This window comes from Epinephelus lanceolatus, chromosome 14 (genome assembly GCF_041903045.1).
Source record: "Epinephelus lanceolatus isolate andai-2023 chromosome 14, ASM4190304v1, whole genome shotgun sequence".
NCBI classification, from domain to species: domain Eukaryota; kingdom Metazoa; phylum Chordata; class Actinopteri; order Perciformes; family Serranidae; genus Epinephelus; species Epinephelus lanceolatus.
Window position 1 is genome coordinate 37,229,163 of NC_135747.1, and position 19,156 is coordinate 37,248,318.

A 19,156-nucleotide genomic window follows, 5' to 3' on the forward strand; every position below is an offset into this window, starting at 1 on the left:
CAAAGGAAATTCAGATTTGTGAGTTACAGACTTGACTTTTTTATTTGTCTTTATGTTTTTTATGTTTTAAACCAAATACTTGCACAAAGAGAGTAAAGATTCTTTCAGTTCCTTTGTTTGATAATTCACTGAGAAATGCGTCACACTTTGGAAACTTAGGGGTAAAAATCAAACTTAGCTTCTTGCCAGAGTTTCGATTTCATGAAACTATCGTACGGAAAGAATAACTCATCGACCAGATAATTTCTGTAGGTGTGTGTGTGTTTAGTGGGAGGGGGGGCCGGAGTCTTTCCCTAGTGAGCAGATGCTGCAGCCTCCACCTCAGTGACCCGGCCTGCCTGCGTTGCCTCTGCACCGTGTGTATCTCTGTATGTGTCATGATCCGGGGTTAGCCCCCTTGAGGGTGTATGGAGGGATGAGCTCCCCCGAGGCCAGACCCTGACCAGTCCCTCAGGGCCGCCGCATGGCTGCCATTTGCTGGCTGAGCCCGGCGGTGAGCCAGTCTGCCTCACCAGCGACCGGCTGGGAGGGGGACAAAGGGGGTGTAGAGGGTGGGGGTGAGTATGAGCAGCAGGGGCAACAGATGCCTGCTGAAGCCACAGGGGACCTCCCTGAAAGCATCCTCCTCCTCCTCCACCCTCCCCTCCTGCTCTCCTGCAACTGGTGGTGTCCAGATTCATCCTCAGTCATACATATCACCACTGTCTGTCATGTGACCTTTTTGGTAGGGGGTTATGGGTAGCACTCAGTCTCACCTCTCAGCTGTGCAGGCTCTCAGTCTGGTTCTGCCTCTTGCTGACTAATCAACGGAGCAGACATGGCACAACCCATTATATGTGGAGATACAGAATTATTGATCGTATCTTTTTTTGTTCTACAGTGTCAACGGTTAGTTGTCAACTATTAAATTAATCACTAACTAATTTGACAATCGATCACTTTAAGTTATTTTTTAAGGGAAAAAAAGTAAAAATTCTCTGATTCCAGCTTCTTAAATGTGAATATTTTCTGGTTTCTTTCCTCCGCTATGACAGTAAACTGAATACCTTTGGTTTGTGGACAAAACAAGACATTTCAGGACGTCAGCTTGGCCTTTGAGAATATCTAACATCTCATAGACCAAACAACGAATTGATTATCAACAATGAAAATAACTGTTTGTTGAGGCCCCATTTCATTCAACAATCGTCATTATATACAATACTGTCTTACTGGTTAAATGTTTCCTCCTGCTGTGGGGGAACCCCAAGGAATCCCCCAAGAAGCCCTTGTTGAAAACCACATGATGCCTTTGTCACAGTCTCAGTTTCACTTGTAGAGACATTTTGTGCTATAGATCCACACGACAATGTTCCACACTGAACAAAAATATTCCCGAAAAATGACACTTGGCAAATTTCATGGGGATCCATCCAACAGTTGTTGAGATGTAAAAAATTTTACTCTGGAAGTCGTGGACTGACGGACTTTGCTATCTACTGCTAGCATAGCTAAAAAAGTAGTTTTGTATTATGCATTGTCTGTCTATAAATTCAACTGTTCAACTGTTGAGTTAATAAGGATATTCACAACTTGCAATATATATACATGTATATATATATATAGATATATAGATATAGATATAGATATAGATAAATACAAAAAAAAACATTGCAACAACTTTGGGAACTTTGAGTTTCTTTGTCTGGCTACAAACAATATATCTTTGGGAAATACTGTCAGTAAGATTTTATGATACAATAATATGGATAAACAATTAAGATCATAACACCACAGGCCATTACAAAGCATGGTAAGAGTGTTTTCCTTGTCTTTTAGCATGCAAATCTCAGGCTAACCCGCAGGGCAAAAGAACAAGAAAAGAAAAAGGAAACTGTATAGAAAAGAAAAATACTTACCACACAGCTCCAAGAGAAACAGCAACTCAGCAATACAGAGAAACAGCAACAACTCCTACAATGTCTCTCCTCCTCCACCTTTGGTCATCCCAACAGCACACAGTCAGAAAACTTCAAGGGGAAATTCCCAATAAAGGTGCTGGTGAAGTAAGCCCAGATGTATGACACACTCCCTTTAAAGCAAAAAATTAAAAACTCAGATCTCAGTATCCAATCTCCAGAATCCAGAATCTAAAGAGCTGGAGAAAGTAAAGCTGTCAATCCAAGTGGGGCTGAGAAAAATTACGTTCCTGTTGAGTTCAGCAGCAATCCTAAGAGATCAGCCTTCAAGTTTTCCTTTTTGGTTGAGAAGCAGAGTGCAGTGTCATGAGGCTGCAGGTTTATCAGTGTGACTGACAACAGATGGAGTGTAAAGCATCTACCATCTTCCTCCTCCTCCTCACCGTGAGTCTGAGTCCTAAACCAATACGAAGGCAGAGATCTGACCACAAACACGTCTCACTTTCCCGTCCTACTCTGTACACACACCAATCACCCACCTCTCCACCAATAGAAAGGGACACAAGATAAGCTCGGATATCTCCACCCCCTCCACCCAAAACCTCACAGACACCAACACACACACACACACACACACACCACCACCAGCCCATCCGCTGGCTTGAGCCATGAATGGACTAGAAGGCGTGAGTTGACAATAGTGGGGAGGGGGACACAAAAGAAAGCCCTCGGCGGGCAGCTGCACACACACACACACACTCACGCATTCATGCACACACTCACACACACACACACACAAATACAGATACATGAGGAGAAAGAGCGAGTGAAAAAAAAAACAGGACCCAGAATTGAGCCCTGCGGAACACCTGGCCCACTGGGGACGGCTGCCGCCTTCGACCTCTTTGTTTCATGGGTGGGGGATTGGCTTGACTCAGACAATGAGACGAATTATGTTAAAAGTAGTGTGTGCTCCCAAAATGGGTGTTAGGAGTGTGTGTGTGTGTGTGTGTGTGTGTACATATGTCTGACGGAAAGTTAGCAGGTGGGGAAGGAAGCTGTGAAGGGAAAAAGCCTTCAAATTAACAAGAGGCAGAAAAGGAAAAAAAAGTTAGAAAAGAGAGAAAAGGAGGAAAAAAAGCGAGAGTGGAGCGTCATTGTTTGGGCACAGCCCGGACAAAATGGCGGCATCTTTTCAAAGGCCTCTGATTGTGAGGAGGGGTATTACTTATAGGCTCAGAGGAGGTCAGAGACAAAGACGGGCTGCCTGTCAGGCTGGACTTAAACAGTTCCAGTTACCAGACCATTTTACCTTCAGAAAGGAGGAGGTTTATTATTTCTCCCAACACTGCCAACGGAACAAAACATGATTTAATCTGCAGTAGAAAAGAGTACAGAAGAAGTGTGAATACATGCTAAAACAACCTGTCAAGAAGAAACTGAACCCTTACCCAATCATTCAGACAATACTGGTGCAAATACCCAAATAAAACAAAATTATGTAAATCCTAGAGCAGTTAGAGGAGATAGTATTCTACCTTTGCAGAGAAAAGATCAAAATCTTAGAGTAAAAAATTGCATCTTGTTTAAATTTAGGAACAAGAGTCAACAGCCACTCTCGCAGCTCTGAGGCTGTAGGCTGCTTTGACACAGCAGAGCTTTGATAATTATCAAACACGGAAATCCAGCGTCGGAGGCCAGCTCAGTCACAGTTTCATTTTGACAGCGTTCTTGTACAAGTGCTTGTGTTTAGATGACATTCAAAGGGACAGTTCACCCCAAAATCAAACAGACCTTGTGAGCGTTTTCATGTTGGAACAATTTTTATTCTACCAAATTACTCTAACCAACCAAATCACTGTGCAGAAGGAAGCATGCATCTACTGCTAGCTCAAGCCCGTTCTCACTCCGGAGTCTTCAAAATCCAGCGATTGGTCAGTGACTTGCAGCCTCGGAAACCAACAAAAAAAAGGCGTCCTTTAACGTCAGCATGATATGCGGCCAGTTGCCATTATAGTTTAACAGCCCTGGTGGCACCAGGGGGGAATGCAGTGGGACAAGGATTAAAGTTAAGGGCCGGGCGGGAGTGGTGGTGGATGGGTCCAGCAAACATCAATTTTCACTGTTCTTTTTTTCCTAAACCCAACCATGTGTGTTAGTTGTTGAAGGGAAAAAAAATGTCCATTTGCAGTTTTGTACCGACGTAGTGCTTTTATTTTGAAAGAAGACAATGCATGTAACAGGCAGAAATTGACACGGTGTCCCAGAACATCAACAACCAATACACCCAGGGTACCTTGCACGTCGCATCTGGATATGGAAAGTCATTATGTGATGATGTTGGAGTGAGAATGTGTTGCTAGCTCACCTAGCACCACTGAGCTAGCTAATGTTACAGCTCAGCCAAGGAGCACTCCATTAATGTTTACATCTCACACTGGCATGAACATGAGCCTCTCATCGATGAGTAGATGCACACTTCCTTCTGCACAGTGATACGGTTGGTGGTTGTAGTTCAGTAGGAAGAAAGTAGTCCCCACATGAAACTGCTCTCAACAAGGTCTGTGGATTATCTTGTGTAACTGGGTCATGACTTTTGAAAAGAGACACTGATACTGAGTTTTTCAAATGTATCTTTTGGCACTTTGAGCACCACAAGCTGAGTGTCATCTTGTTCCATTATATTGGAGAGAAGGCAGACATCTCTACGGCTGATATGTCCAACACTCGACAACTCACACCAAAACAGTTCAGCCCTCAAAACAAATGTTGATTGCTAGTGTCTTCCTGTCTCACAGGGAGTGGTGTGTGTCATGTTTCCAGTTTGATATGAACATGATACGATGTCATCATCAACAGCTGACAATGTAGGCAAGAAGATGCCACAGCCGGGCCCACACAGGCTGAATGAGAGATGATTACTGGGAAATGACGTTCAGAAATCACTATAGACTATAAAACAATGTGAATGTAGCATCTTTAAAATCAGCCTCAATATGTGTCTGAAGGGACTTTTTGTATCAGCCACTGAAGCCTGATAATCTATGTTTGGAAAATAGGGTGGAGCCTGAGAGGAGTGTGTTTCCAGCTGCAGCTCATCACCTGCAGCCTCCTGCCTACACACCTGCTTACAATTAGTCATCAGGCCCAGTAGACTATATATCCACCGCTTTAGCCAACACTGACTGTTTTGTCAGGTTCAGAGCTCCTCAGCTACCTCTCTGACTGCCTTGACAGCAATACTGGAGTTTTCATACTTTGACCATACTTTGTGCCTTCAAACCTCTGCCTTGTGTAACTGCACGACTCCTTCTGTGCCAGTTTCTTGACTTCCCATAAACACTATTTGGCAAAAACACCAATCTTGACTTTCACTAGTCATCAGATATTTTTTAAAATTTGTATTTTCCTCTACGTTTTGGCCTCTAGTCCACATGCAAACAGAGTTTTAGGTCATTTAAAGATTTTTTTAAAAACCTTCTAAGGTGCAGATCTTTCCAAACTCCGGTTACTCTGTATCTGTGTGGTATAAACATGGATGACGTTGTCTCCACTGACCCTAACTGTACAAACACAAAGCCAAAATATCCCGGATACAGCTGCTGCCATCTTGCGCCAGTGACGGCATTTGGAGCCAGAGTCTACGCAGCAGCAATCTCTGCCGTTATCGAGTTTCCACCAGTACACCCGTCCAAACAGTCACGAGCGGCACCACTGATAGTGAGCTGCTACAGTGAGCAGCTGTCAATCATGACCTCAATCCCTCTTTTTTTCAAAAATCAAATTACTAGTTATAACCAAACTTAAGAGAAAAACAAACAGTCAAACACACATCATCGATAAGAACATTTATTTGATTCTTAGTTTGGTCTCATTTGCTAACATTGATGGAGGCGGGGTTTCTGACCTATACTTCAGCCAGCCACCAGGAGGTGATCAAGATGATCTGGCTTAAATTTTGGGGAGCTGTAATGTCCTCCATCTTTTTATACAATCTATGGTGTGGACATGTAATTGGAACGCTTGAGAAACAATGACATCATAACCTCATTTGCACGCTGATTGCTGTTGCTTTGTGTAATGAGCATGACCCAGAGACAGCAACAACAACAACAACGCCAAACAACCAGTTTGTTTACATTTTGTTAGCACTCCATCATTTAATGACTACTTCACATTTAAAACTTGGTGCCGCTGCAAAGAGTTCACGGACGACTGGGGAAATATTAATTTTAAAGTATCTGTATCCATGTAGAGATGGCCTGAAACTGATAACACATCACGCAACCACAAAGTTTTAGGACGCATTAACTGTCTGTGTGAATCAAAGCACAGTGCAAAAAAGATTTAAGTGTGTTTCTGAGATTGTGTGTGTGTGTGTGTGTGTGTGTGTGTGTGTGTGTGTGTGTGTATGAGTGCAGGGTGGAACAGAACCATGTGTACACACATGTGTATCCTGTACAGTGTTTGACTGCTGTTTTATGACTAATATATGGGAGCGTTTCTGTTTATCACTCCATCGCACAAACTGTTCAGGTCAGCTTTGGAAACCAGCGCTGATGGCTTGCTGCCAGCTTGGCAACATAGACTGTATGCAGGCCTTTGCATGCTCAGTAAATGTTCCCTGATGCCCAGCACAGAAAATGCAAATCTGCCAGGCGTAGTTTCCATTTCAGTCTTAAGCCACAACATTTATCTCATCAGGGTTGAGCACCTTCTTAAAGTTACTACAGTAAATGTCATTGGTGTTGTACATGCAAATGTGCCTAGCGTCTGTTTGGCCTCAACTGCATCGTATGGCATGTGGCCTATTCTGGGTTAGTTTACCAAACACGCCTGCAACTTGATTTATAGTCGCCACTCCTACTGTAATCAGCTGAGGCCTTAAACGGGATGTTTGTAAAAGTTAAAACCAACACTGATATTTCTAAAGTGATGTGGTTCAGATTACATATATATATGAGCTGGGTTATTCATCAGGGTGAAGGGGATGGTGGATGGCGTGACACCAGGGTGAGACAGCTGTCAAGCAACAGACAGCATCAGAGCGCTGTTTAAAACCAGCAAATGGGTATTTTCTGAACCAGTGTTCAGGACATTTCCAGCTGTGTTTGTAGCAGCAAAAATGGGTATTTTTTTTAACGACAGGTCAGGACAACCATGTTTGTAGCAACAACAGTTGTTTTTTACTACAGTTTGGGACATTTTCAGCCATGTTTGCAGCAGTTAAAGCAGGTATTTTTAACACGAGTTCGGGACATTACCAACCCTGTTTGATGCAACACAAGCACTTATTTTTAATGACAGTTTGGGACAATTCCAAAAGTGTTTGAAACAAGAAAATTTACTTTTTAACAAGAGTTTGTAACATTTACAGGCGTTTTTGTTGTGGCAAAAGTGGGTATTTCTTAACGACAGTTTGGAACATTTCCAGCAGCGTTTGTAGCAACATTATTTTATTTTTTAACAAGCACTCCAGACATTCCCAGATGTTTTTTGAAGCGGCAAAAGCAGGTTATCTATTATTGTTGGGACATTTCCAGCCACGTTTTTCGCAGCAAAAGCAGGTATTTTTTTAACAACTGGTCGTTTTTTGTTTTTTTTTTAGATGGTTGTAGCAACAAAAGTGTTTTGTTTTGTTTGTTTGTTTTTACGTTTTGGGACATTTCCAGTCATATTTGTACTGGCAAAAGCGGGTATTTTTTAACAAGATTCTGGGAGGTTTCCAACCCTGTTTGTAGCCTTAAAAGCAGTTATTTTTAACGACAGTTTGGAACATTTCCAGCAGTGTTTATAGCCACAAAAGTGGGTATTTTTTAACAAGCACTCCAGACATTTCCAGCTGTTTTTGTAGAGACTGTTTTTGGGTTTGTTATTTTTTTTTACACACTGGAACATTTCCAGCCATGTTTATCACAGCAAAAGCAGGTATTTTTTTAACAACTGGTCGTTTTTTTGTTTTTTTTAGATGGTTGTAGCAACAAAAGTGTTTTTTTGTTGTTTTTTAAACATACTGGGACATTTCCAGTCATATTTGTAGCAGAAAAAGACGGCATATTTTTTAAAATAAGTCGGGACATTTCCAGACGTATTTGTAGCGGCAAAAACAGTTCTTTTCAACAGTAACAGTTTGGGACATTTTCAGGAGTCTTTGTAATGAAATTTATTTTTCAAAAAGAGTTAGTAACATTTCCAGGCATGTTTGTAGTGGCAAAAGCGGTTATTTTTTATTGAGAGTTCTGGACATTTTCAAGTGTTTCTGCAGCGACAAAAGTGGAACATTTCCAGCCATGTTTGTAGCGACAAAACCAGATATTTAAAACCAGGGAATGATCCTCTCCTAACTCTTGCGCTAAAACTGATCCACAATGCAACCACAGTGTTGTCACAACATAAAATTCAAAACTGAAATGTAAAGAAACACAAGGTCTCCACATATCTGCTACATAATGCAAAATATGTGTGGTTTCAGAAACCCATACTGCTGACATTTATCACGGTGATTGGGTTGTGTCACTCCTAACTAACACAATTCTCACAGAAGTAAGCTCAGGAGCATTTAGGATTTACTCAAAAAGGAACTGAAGACATGCTATAAAAACGAAACTATTTATGTATATGTGTGTATATATATAGGACCTGATAATAAAAACTATTAGATAAGCCTCAATGCACCAAAGCTTCATACCAAAAATGGTTTCATATGTTGTTATAAATCATGTTAGGATTACACCAGTGAGCCGTGATGAGTCACTGCAACATCAAAGAAAAAGAAGGAGCTTGGCATAACAACAAATCAAACAGTAATAATCAAATAGTATCTATATTACAATCACAAGTTAGTTAATTTATCACATTAAAGTCATTTTATTATCATTTCCCTCTCTGCTCTCTATCTCCAACCCCCATCCTGCTCCTCTGACTTGCAGTGACTCCTTAATTGGGGCTCAGCTGACAGGTTTTCCCCTCAGGGAGCAGGAGCCATGTGGACCATCTGCTTCTAGTCGCAGGATGAACAGGTGTCCCGCTCCCCGCCGCCTGCCTGCACCTTACCCAGCCTCTCGAACACAGCGTGGCACAGCCTTGCTGCAGTGTAGTCGCTGTTTACACAAGATAAATCGGAGTAGTTTTGTTTGACCTGTGTGGCTTCTCCACCTCAAACAAAAGAGGAAACATATGGAAGTGCCACCAAATCTGACACGAAAGTGAAAGCCTGTTATTGCAGTTCTTTTTTAATAAGCTTTTCTCATGTCTGCGGCCCACGTAATCCACAATTATCTCACTTTGGTTTGTACCTTTATTAAATTAATGACCTCTGCAGATCCTTTCAACTGCTCTGTGTTGCTGTGTTCACACACAAAGCGGGGCAAAACCACACTTATTTTTAAACTTTATTTTTATTTAAGGAAGCCCACACTGAGGCTGGGTAGATATCATCATAGATTTTGGATATCATAGTATTGTAAGTGTTTCCTTTTCCTGGTTTTACAGGCTGTGTTACAGTAAAGTGGTGTAACTTTCTGAACTTACCAGACTGCAGCTGTTCTATGATTTGCATTACCCACTGAGTCATTGCATCCACATCACTGATGATCACTTTCCAAAAATCTCTTTGTAAGTATTCTGTGAAAGCTCAACAACAGTCAACCTACAACAACTATTATTATTTATGAAAATATCAATATATTATCGTATCTTACTTGATTTTCTATATGTCCATGTTTGACATTTTATGCAGTAGTGATAAAAATGTTTATTATTTAGCCTTTTCATGTCCATATTTCTGTGTCTGTATTCTGTCTGATTTATTATCAGTGTTGCTCAGAGCTCATTTAACATTTTCATTATCAAGAGTGCCGTCCAGTTTGTTACACAACCTCCTCTCTGAAACAATCCCCCTCAGAAAATTATCCTAATGTGTTTGATTACAACGAAAGAGTTAGGATTAGGTGTAGGGCTGCAAGCTGCTTGAGATTATTGTCACTGTTGATTAATATTATGTTGATTTTCTTCAATAATAATAAATTAGTTGTTTGGTCTATAAAAAGTTGATCAGTGTTTTCCAAAGGCCAAAATTACGTCCTCAAATATCTTGTTCTGTCCACAACACAAAACATCACTCAAACCGATTAAATCAATCTACAATTAGCAAGCAATTAACTAAACAGCTGACAGCTAATTGATTTAATGTTAAATAACTATTGACTGACGATGATAAGGAGAGAGGGAAATGGCCAGTGTTTCGGAAGATCCAGTGTATAGTGGATATCCAGGCCAAGACTTCCTCTTCCATGCGTCACTCATACTTTACAGTTCGATTAGCAGCTTGAGGCAGGTCCAGACATTTGAGCTTATTGCTGTAAAGAGATACTGCATATGAATCTAAAAAATGCTAACTTGTCATTAGATGATAGCCAATGGGTTCCACTACTTTCGCTCATGTTGATGTGATTGGTCAGTACTTAGAAACCACAAACACTTTCGATACCAAAAGTCCCATTGCCTACATTGTCTGTGCACATGTGCAGATATCTGTCCATAAGCCCAGGTCAGACCAATGATTTTGCGACGAGATGAAACCATTGTAGAACGTTACAGACAAAAGTTGCATCGGTGTGAACTGACTCATCTGAGCTCGACTCAAGCCGGCTGATGGCGTCACCTGCAACTCAGCTAGTCAAATCGCTGCCGGCTGGTTTTAGGACGTGAAGCTTGTCACCTGTTACTACAGCCAGTCGGCTTGTACTGAAGCCTGCTGGTCACAGCCACAAAATAAACCTGAAAAGCGGCAAATCAGAACAGACATGTTGCATAGAGATGATCCACAGTCTCATCTAGTTGCATTAGTGTGAACTGGCAGGTTTTTATAACATAACAGAGCAATGCATCGTAAGTAGTTGTCTGTTTTAATGCATCTCCCTGTAAATCTTTGGTCTGAACTGGGCTTTAGGTGTGACGCTTTCACACAATTCATCCAAATGAGTGAGGAGAAAAAGAAGAGAGGACAGAGGAAAGAGAAGGTGTGAAGATAATCCAGGCAGAGGGACGGATGAATGTGTGTTTGCAATGAAACAGCAGGCGCAGAAGCTGCACCAGCTCTGCCTTCAGCCCACTGCGTAAACACTGAGCCAAGTACCAGGGATTACTCTGGTCCCTTAACAAGGCCTGAGAGGTGGATACAGGGAGAGGAAGAGGTAGTCCAGCTGGTGTCATCCACACACACACACACACACACACACACACACACTTCACAGGCATAATGCTGTACTAACAGCCCCCACACATGCTCCTACCTATATGGAGAGGGTAGCCAAACAAACCAGACCAGACCACATGGTGTGTGTGAGTGTGTGTGTGTGTGTGTGTGTGTGTGTGTAGAGGGGGATGGGACAGGGTCAGCGAGGACTTTGAAGACACAAAAGATTGGCCTAAGGCCCAGTGCCCTCTGGGTCATTTAAGGAGGCAAGGAAGCAGCAGGAAAACACACACACACATGCACACACCACCTGCTGTTTGCGCAGGCTCGTGTTTGGTGTAATGGAGATGGAGTGACTCAGCAGCCACACAAAGCAGGATACATTGCTGAGATTTACTACATAACTCAGACCAATAAAACCTCCCCAGCAACCTGGTCAGCATCTTTTGGAATTGTAGTTTCCAAAGAGGAACTGCAACTATGGATGACAGTCATCCGTTTCCACTGAGCAGTCTGGTTCAGTTCAGTTCAGTGCACTTTTTTTCTGTTCCCACTGTGAAAAGTTGTGGATGGTACCAATAGAACCATCCCGCACCGTCCCCATGTTTGGTCCCCCCTCTGTTGGGGTACCTAGCACAGAGATCTGGTCCTAAAAGGTGGAGCTGTGAACGCTGCAGTCTGATTGGTCAGTAGAGGATGGTCACTGCTCAGGGCTGAGTTGTGTCTGGTTTTGAGGCTCATGTAACCACTGTTCATACTGTGGAGAGTTTTATTAGTAAACTGTAACTATAAAATGAAAGGATGTTTGCCGACTCTTGACTGAATTCACTGGACCAACTGCTAGAAACTTATAAGGTGGAACGTTAACTTGTAATGTTACTTAATGCATGAGTTTAAGACATGAATCCAATAACACATTTTAAATTTCAATATGACAACTTTGACCATTAATTAAGTTTTTATTGTCTCTCTTGGATGACCTAAACTTTTAGTAGTGAGTGGATCTTCAATTGTTCCTGTGGGCTCCAGAAACACTAGACCCCTGCACTTGCCTGAGAAAGACTCAGTATTCAAAACCGGTATTTTTGAAGACTCTCACTCCTGTCTGTTCTATTTTGCTCTGAAAATGTCGGCGTGCAGCCTCGTTCTGTGGACAATAAACAAGTACTGTTTGCAGTGGAAACACTAGGGTCTAGGTACCATGTCTGAAGGGTTACTGTTGGTTCCAAAGGTACCATACTGAAAGTGTTTGGTGGAAACGGGGCTATAGAGTGCATGCACAGTGGATCATACGTCGTACAAAATATTCCACAAAACTGGCTACACATCTAAAAGGCCAAGATCCTTATAAATTCTCTGCCATGCATTTTGTCTCTACTGCTCCATGTGCATATTCCAAAACAGTGGACACCAAAACACACTCAAAATTAACAAACCTGCATGGAAATGAGGCGTTAAGTCTTAAAAACATTAAATCAGTTGAGTTAGACAAAAATGTACAGCCACACAGTTGTCATGAACGGGGACATTAGGACCAAAATCGTTTTTGCACCAGGCTGTAAACAAGTTTATCTCTGTGGTAAGGCTGAAAATGTTAATGTTGCTTTCCAATGGTGTTTACCATGCACATGAAACGAGTCCATACAAACGCCCCCATGTTGTTGTACTCACAACCTCATAGGTGGAAATATTTGGATGACTCCAAGTCCTAAACACAGGTTCATGAGTTCTATTCGAACATGTGGGTCTGTAGGTATTGACTCACTCTTGGAGCCAGCCTCAAGTGGCCATTAGAGGAACTGCAGTTCTTGGCACTTTCACATCGGCACCCCCGGAGGCTGCTACTCTGACACAACACACTTTTGTCTATTGCCAAAGAGCAAACGTAAATAAGGAGAGATACTTTCAGAAGAATTGCAGAAGAAAACCAGAAAAGCACTCGGAGAGCGCAGACCTCCGCCAAGCAGCTCGGACTTCCCGCCATTTTATTATTTTATCCACTTTGCTTCAACTGATCACCACCAAAATTTTCTCATCTGTTCCTTGTCCCATTATCAACCTTTCCCATTAAAATCCGTTCAGAAGTTTTTTAGTTATTTTGCAGACAAACAAACAAACGCCGGCGAAAACATAACCTCCTTGGCGGAGGTAATAAACACTGAAAAACTGAAAAATAAAAACTCTCCGGTGCTCCAGGCTCCCTGATGTTGCTGGGGTTCCTGGAGCCTAAAGGGATTTTGACAGCTTTATTCCAGGAAGAGAACATTGGGGAATTTTCCCAGTGAGAGTGGGGGTTAATATGGGAAATTTTGGACAGAGACAAACCAGGAAATGAACGGACAGTTTAGTCCTGGAGGTGCTTTGGCATGATCATGAAAAGTCATGGAACCGTCATGGAATTTCATCTTCACAGCTCTCGTGAAATGTCTTTCAGAGTACATACAGCACTCACACACACACACACACACACACACACACACACACACACACACACACACACACACCTAGACTCACAGCTCCCTGATTAAGTCATGATAGATGGTCCCCACAGGGCCTGGCCTATTGAACACAGTGTGTCTGTGCTGTGTATTAGCAAACATTCACATTAACATATATGCTGCATGCTTGTGTGTGTGCGCGTATGTGCGACCATGTGTCTGACCGCGTGCAGGTGCGTGTGAGAGTGTGTGTGTGACACCCGGGGCGAGTGCCGGGTCAGCTGGGGTCACAGAGGAACAAAAGAACGGAGCAGCTCCCAGCTGCCGGGCCAAACGTCACCCAGCACCCCCCCGCCACACTCATCCCCCTTTCTTTTCAGTGGAAGCGTGCCGCTGTCCTGCTTCTGCTGACACATGCACATTTACACACACACACACACAGACGCACACACGTCCCGCCCAGCAGTCCACAGTCATGTCTAGAGCCCGCTGCAGCAGGCGAAGGGGGTAAAAGGGCACATGGGGACATATGCAGAGCACGCATGGATGCAAATGCACAACACAGACGGACATCTGAACGCACACATCAGATTCCCCTCAGGTCTATACAGCTTCTTGGCAAATAAAAGTCACAAAACACAGTTTAAGCAGCTTGTTTGTGCAACTTTAGACAAAAAGGTGCAGGAAATAAAGAATGTTACACTGATGGACTCCACTTTGTACTGCTGGTTTGGTCGAGTACTGCTGAAGTCTTATTCAGACTATTGGATCAGTCACTTCAGTCAAAGTGCCAATGACACCGTATGAAAGAACTCAACACTAAAAGTCTTCAAGTCGATGTTGAGCCTCAAAATGTTCCTAAATGTAAAACTGAAAGCAACATTATTGAAAATGTCCCTTTTCAGAGTGCATTATTAGTACATTTGTATAGTATTACCAGACATATCACTCTTCTTCAGTCATTCAAATAAAAGGCTCAGAAAGACTTTAAAGGTCCAGTTCAACTAAATATTCTTACATCTACCTCTAATAGTTTTGGTTTTACTTTCCCAGGTTCTAAAATTACTCACCTCTGAGATCAGCTTAGGCTTCCATAGTCAATATGTGGAACATTTGATACTCAGTTTCTGCATCCCTATGTTCATCCCTATGTCTCCTGCCTTATCTCTTTCCTTTGCTGTTGTGCTCCACGGGAGAGGTGAGCAACACTGCTCTCATAGTAATTTCTGTGTCACTTAGGCCCTGTTTATACGACAACGGTTTCTCTAGAAACAGAAAAGTCTGTCCTTTGCATTTTAAAAAACTTCTGCGTTTATATGACGACGTTATTGAAACGATCCCCGTTCACACGGAGCCGCAAAATCTACTGGAAACGCTGTAGTATGCACACCAGGTCAATGGGTGGCAGTGTAAATTTGCAAAGCAACACCATGGCATGACGCCATGCGCCTGCGCTGAAGCGCCTTCCTCTACAACGCAGTGATTACAAACCAAAACAAAGACACAATGGCGAAAGCATGCACAGATAACTTTGTCTGGATGGACGACGAGGTGGAGTTGCTACAGTAACAGATCTACACTTCACTTCTAATCAACAGGGTGAGCAGCACAAACAGAGCTCGGCATTGTTGTGACGGTCGGCATGCCTAGTGACTGGAACCGTAATGTGCATGTGCGAAAAGTCCGTTTTCAGAGGAACTGCATATTGCACGTTTACATGACAACGGAGACGCTGCCGTTTCGAAAAAAGTTGCACTCTGGAACCTGTTTTCAAAACGTTGCGTTTTCAGGCACCCAAAACACCGCTGTCGTGTAAACGATCGGCCAAAACGCAACGAAAGTTTACCGTTTTCAGTTGAAAACGTTGTTGTATAAACGGGGCCTTAATTTGAGTCGGGGCTAGAGTTAATATGGTCGTGTTTGACAGAGGTGTTTTTAACTCTTGCTGTCAGGAATAAAAAGAGATCACCTCCAAGGATATTCACAGTCTGGGCCTCCTCATATCAACACAACACAGACAACACTAGAGTCCACCAGTTACATTTTGATTCAGAATTTTTATTTTTTTTTTATATGTAGTTATAGATGGACTCAAATCCTGGGTGAATAAAACCATCTGCGTTGCTTGATGCCACCAGAGACACGTGAGAAAATAATGTATTCTCTCTGATATAAATGAACCCTTTAAAGGTCTCGTGTGAAGGATTTAGTGGTATCAGGCAGTGAGGTTGCAGGTGGCAACCAACCGAGATCTCTTCACGTTGGCCAATACAGTGGCCGAACACAAAAGGCCCTATCCAGAGCTAGTTGGTACTTCACAAAAGACAAGGATGATTCCTTAGTAGGACTACAGAGGCTAGGCAAGACTCCATAACATTCACTGAACACATATGGGAACAGGCTAGCAATTGCCAAGGTGTGCGTCATTGAAGAGACCCCAAAATCATGCGCAAAGAAGTGTTGGTACTTAATGCCCCCTGAGGATACACACATGCATCGGAGGACTCAGTCCTTAGAAGAATTCAAAGTATCCATGACACTGAAACAGTCCTTCAACCGGATTTGATGACGTACCCTCCTTGAAATTCAGCCTTTTAAAGGGAAATTTCGGTTTATTTCAACCTGTCTCCTATCGTCCTAAATTTGTTTCAAGTGACTAGTGACATAAAAATAATAGTTAGCATGTTAGCCGTTAGCCTAGATACAGCCAGGGCGCACAGTAGCGTCAGACCTGTTAAAACGTAAGTGAACGGGCAACCTTCAAGTGCAAAGTTAGTCCACTAAACAAGCTTTTATTCCACAAAGACCGCCTCATATCGTTAGGATAAATGTCAGAGAACATGTAGAAAACGACATGTAAACGTGTTGTCTTACCTTACCGGTGTGCTGCCATGTTTGTTTACCATTTAGCGCGGCTTTGGAAAGCAGAGACACATGACGCACAGTTTAGTTGATGAAATGTTATAAAAAGAATTAAAATCAGTATATAGGTTACGCAATTTTACAGTTGAAGAATGAATGAATAAATAAATGAAAATAAAATGTAAAAAAAAAAAAGGTTGTTCATTTCCATATAATGTTCTGTCAAAGCCACAGGGAGCTACTGGAGAGGGGCCAAAGAGCCACATGCTACTCTGGAGCACCTGTTCTGCGGTAACAAAAACACAACGATTCCTAGTTTCAGGTGATTATAAAATAATGAAAAAAAAGTAATTAATATTATATTCAGTTCCTGCTAGTATATCGCCCTAAATCCTGCACGCTGGACCTTCAGGTTTTCTTGTTAGTTGGTGCACTTTCATACCGTGGACATACGGTAAAAGAGCCCCGCCCACTACACTGTGTATGACCAACACAATCAGCAGAATGAATGTTAGCATTGTACATTTCTGCAAACCACAGATACATTATATTTGCACCTTATTATGTAGCAGATACTATGAAACTTTACATTTTAATAACCCTGTGGTTAATGTGTGGTCAGGTTCAGGCACAAAAACCACCTGGTTATGACTGGGACAAGCTCATGTTTCAGCTTGAAATACCTGGTTTTGGTGGAAATGCAGCAACAGGTCACTAAACTCCCAGTTTGGTTGTTTGCTGGTCTTACACAGTGCTCTGCAGCCTGGCAGGTGTCTCACCTAAGTGTCACACCATCCACCATCCCCTCCACCTCATGGCAACCAAGTCAGCTCATACATGTAATCAGAACTATGTCACTTTGACATGATACAAAAGAAACATACAAATATAACGTACCCGTGGTTTTCATAAACTTACAATGCTAAAATGTTCTTCTGATGACTGGGCTGAGCAGCAACAGAGCAGAACTTCTTACAAAGAGTGTCACATGGCCACTAAGAGTTTTGTCTTCTATCCTGCCCCTACAAACACTCAACCAGAACAAGTCAGCAGAGGGAGAGGACATATAACTGTCATGCAGTGTGCAAAGTCGCCTTCAAATATTCAATATCTGAGATGTCAGAATGAAACAGTGACAACACAATACAACCCCAAACACTCTGAGATGGCAGGAAGTACAAAGAGCATGCAGCTTTCAGAGAGGCCAAACTAAAATAACAGAGCTCTGAAAGCAAAATAAATCTTTTAAAATTGTTTGCTTTGTGTCACAGATTGTCAGCACAGGTCAGCTCCTCTGCCTGAATCATCACCACAGCTGTCGGGTCAGGTTGTTTCACAGTCAGCTGAGTGAAGTGACTGAAGCCGTCACACCTCTGACATGATGACATGTAGCTGTCAAAAGCCAAATATATCTTTCTCTGTTTCAACAGTCACGACGTCCACTTTACATATAAGCACAGAGACAGAGAGGGAGAGGGTGTGTGTGTGTGTGTGTGTTTAATTAAACTAAATTATGTCACAGTTTGAACGATTAAACTGCATAAAGACAGAAAAAGTCCCTCAATCTTCATCTTGCATCAACAAAATAAAATATCTCTGCCTTACGATGTCTTTAAGTGTCACTACTCAGAGTTCACACTGACTTTACTGCACTTAGTGACATTATTTATATATTTCTAAGTTATTCTGCTCCTTTAAAGGCCTCAACTGGTTTGTAGAAGTGTGTGTGTTAAAATAGCCCAGTAAATGTGATCGAACAGACGATTCATTCACTGTAACTTTTATCTGGTGTGGTTTCACTACACCAGATAGATATTTATATTTCCATAACAAGTTAGTTGTAACCAGTTCAGTAACTTCACCACACTCCTTACTTCCTACAGTCGCAGTCCTGCATAAAAAGTGGCATTTTATTGTTATTTTGAGGAACTTAATTTAAGTTTTTTTCCACATCTGAAATATCAAATATGTTGCATATGGAGGTAAAAGTACAACACAATAAAATACATGACAGATCATCACTTACTTGTATTTTACACGTCATCCACTCGGTCCTGGTTGAATCCTCCATCACACACTAACTGACGCCCTCAGCAGAGACTTGCAGGCAGAGGCAGGCGGCTGAACGAGCAGCTGACAGAGTGGGAATACACCACACAATCAGCTGCTTGCTTCATGTTAGTGAGCGTGTGACAGTGACATGTAACAGGTTAGTGAACGTTTCCGTCTCTGTATCTGACTGACTGTCTCCACCCAGCGGCCACAACCCGCAACAGCCCGCGGTGTTAACTGTCTGCATGTGTTGGTCTCCTGCACCTACAGCTACAATATGAGATAATACCCACTACTGCTGCGACACCTAGCGACATAATGCATATGTCATATTTTAAAGTTACTTCTAAGACCCCTTTGCACTTTAATTTTGGCATCATAGAATCAAAATATTTGCCTCTGTAATTTTGTAAACTAAAGTCTTTTCTACGTAAAGCTGCACTTCTACAAGACAATAATTTGAAGACATAAGCTTCATGAGCTGGATACATATTTTCTCTGCAATAGTAGCCTAATTAGGATGTGTTAGATTCTGCAGTTACCCTGAAGATAAAGTGGTTAAAGTGATATCTTGGTAATCAAAGGAACCACACAAATATGTACCAAAAAGATCAATCAGCAGGGGCGCAGCACCAAATTCTGGACCCCATGCACCAACACATTCTCACTCCCACCTTGTCACATAATGACGTTTGGTCATGTCCAGATAT

The 19,156-nt window shown here is 42.2% G+C and overlaps 1 protein-coding gene across 1 annotated transcript in view; it reads right to left on the bottom strand.

Annotated features, from left to right (window-relative positions):
* LOC117251194 (putative ribonuclease ZC3H12C) overlaps positions 1 to 18,575 on the bottom strand; it is a 44,165-nt gene extending 25,590 nt beyond the window's left edge. The window contains exon 1 of the mRNA XM_078174664.1: positions 18,421 to 18,575. The gene's annotated coding sequence lies outside the window, so the exon portion shown is untranslated. The remainder of the gene's footprint in view (positions 1 to 18,420) is intronic.
* Positions 18,576 to 19,156: the final 581 nt, after the last annotated feature.